The sequence below is a fragment of the Pongo abelii genome, chromosome 11 (genome assembly GCF_028885655.2).
Source record: "Pongo abelii isolate AG06213 chromosome 11, NHGRI_mPonAbe1-v2.0_pri, whole genome shotgun sequence".
NCBI lineage: Eukaryota > Metazoa > Chordata > Mammalia > Primates > Hominidae > Pongo > Pongo abelii.
The window spans coordinates 121,999,255-122,001,506 of record NC_071996.2 but is presented as its reverse complement, the minus strand read 5'-3'; the positions used below and the strand labels follow the sequence as shown (position 1 = coordinate 122,001,506).

The following is a 2,252-nucleotide window of genomic DNA, read 5'->3' as shown; positions in this document are numbered from 1 at the left end:
AGTGAACGGCGGGAAAAGATGGACAGTCCCGGCAAGACAACTATTGCGCATGCCCGACTGGGCTGCGTAGGCGGGAAATGGTGGGGGGGCGTCGAAATCGGGTGAAGTGGAAAGTGCGCGTGCCTACTACAGTCACGGCAGGGGAGGGGCTGCCCGGGCTAGGCCGCGCTAGGTGCTTGGGGGGCGGGGCGGGGCGAGTGCGTGTGAGGGGCGGAGTTTTCGGCTGGCGCGCACGCGCCTGTCTGGTCGCGTCGAGTGTGCGTGCGTGCGTGCGTGTTTGCGTGTGGTCACAGTTCCCGCCATCAGCCGCTCTCCCTGACTAGGGGTAGCTAGCGGCCTCCTTCGTTTGGGTTCGGTATCCCTACTTCCATTCCCTCGGCTCCTCCCACTCCTCGCGGGCTCCGTGCTTTCCGCGGGTCTGTCCGGGGGCTCCGGACCCTCGGCGCAGGTAAGACAGGCCGGGGTAGCTTCTCAATTGAGCCGTTTTCCCTAGCTTCCCCTCCCTCTGTGCGATCCGCCCACTCGGCGTTCACTCCTCTGGAGTTCGCCGTGCTGCTACTCAGCCCGCCCACAACCCTTCGACGCACCCCCAGCCTCACAGGTACAACCTTTGGGTGCACTGCCCCGGCTTTCCCCTCTCCTTTGATTTGGTCTCCACTGCCACTTGCTCCTTCCGAAACTCAAACCTGGCCCCTTTTCTCTGGGGCTGTTGTCCGCCTCTTATCTTCTAACAGGGCCTGCTGTCTCTTCAGGTGACTTTCGTTACGGCACATCCATCAGGCCTTGGACATGATACTCATTCACTCTCTTGACCACCTTCACCTTCCTCTTGACCGGTCCTCACTGCAAAACATGAATTGTATTTTTGTTGTGCATTTCCTTGCGCCCATTTCTAGCCGCCAGATCAGATTGTTAGCTGTAAATATTTTAAGTCATGATCCATGAAAGGAAATGATGATTGGTGACAAAGTCCTGTGTCCTGGAGAGTTGTCCTAAAGTGGTTTTGGGGTATTCCTCTCAAAATTTCAGCTCTGTATAAATTCCTTTATTGAGGTGGCAATTCCTGACAAGTGTCTAACTGGAAGAGATACCTGAGAGGGAATGTCAAGTAGGCAGTTGGATATAGTCGGTTGGAGATCTTAGGAGAGTTCTGGGCTGCGTACGTAAATGTGTGCGGTGTGTGTATGTGTATGTCATCTGCCATATTGATAGTAATTGAAGCCATGGATGTGGATGAAATTGCCGAAAAAGAGTATAGTACTATAAAATAAAGGCACCTAGGATGGAGCATTGAGGGATTCCTGATGTTTAATAACCGATAGAGGAGGATGCGTCTTGCAAGCCATGAAAGAAGTCATCAGTAGTGTTGCATTCTGCTGAAAGGTAAAATGGAAGGAGGACTGAAAAACCCAGTGATATAAAAGTAATCACTTGTCTTAAAGATGTTTGATGAAGTAAAATGAGTATTTGGGTTCAGTCCTAGGTCCTCTTCTTTTACTCTTGTATTCCTCCCTAAGCTTTAAATTTGATCTATATGTTGATGACTTAAAAATTGTTATTTCCAGCCTATTCCCTCTGTTTTCAGTTCCACACCTAGATAACCAGCTGTCTGCTTGACATCTCAACTTGATTTTTTTCTTAGGAGTTTCAGATGCAACACAGCCACATCCAAGCCTTTATCTTTCTCTCCATATCGAAATTCTTTCTTCTCCAGTGTCCAAGCTTATTAAGTGGCACATGACACAGGCAACACACTTGGGAGGCATTCTTGACTTCTACTCTCTCCAAGTTCTATCTATTCTACTTCCAATATATGTCTTGCATCTTTTTCTGTACATTTTCACTGTCACTTTTCTAGTTTAAGCCACAGTCCTTAAAAAACCTGGACTTGATTGCCTTGGCTTCCGGTATTATCATCTGTAAAATGGAAATAGTAATTTTCAGCCTATTGGATTGTTATGAGGATTAAATGAGATAACCATGATAAGCACTTGGCACAGAGTAAATGGCCAGTAAGCATTAATTGTTATTGTAATTGTTATAAGCTGATCAACTTCAATACTCTTCTGTCTGGTTACCTTATTTTCTTCTGTTCTTGCTCTTAGTCACTCTCCCAAAACCCAGACAAGCCATATATGACTTCCTCATTCAGTAGTAACATATTTCTTTGCATAAAACCTTTTGGTGGATTTCCCCCGGTAAGTGCTTGTTACATTTAGGATAAAATTCGGAATCTTTACTGTGGTTCACAA

At 47.3% G+C, this 2,252-nt stretch overlaps 1 protein-coding gene across 8 annotated transcripts in view; it reads left to right on the top strand.

Moving 5' to 3' along the window:
• Positions 1-2,252, top strand: part of USP37 (ubiquitin specific peptidase 37) — a 115,253-nt gene that overhangs the window by 163 nt on the left and 112,838 nt on the right. For 6 of the 8 annotated variants that reach the window (XM_063713056.1, XM_054549845.2, XM_063713053.1 and 3 more), the window contains exon 1: positions 242-448. The exons of 1 other annotated variant lie outside the window; for it this stretch is intronic. The gene's annotated coding sequence lies outside the window, so the exon portion shown is untranslated. Of the gene's footprint in view, positions 1-241; positions 449-2,252 lie in introns of those variants that run through there. One more of the 8 variants, XM_063713054.1, reaches the window with a different exon arrangement.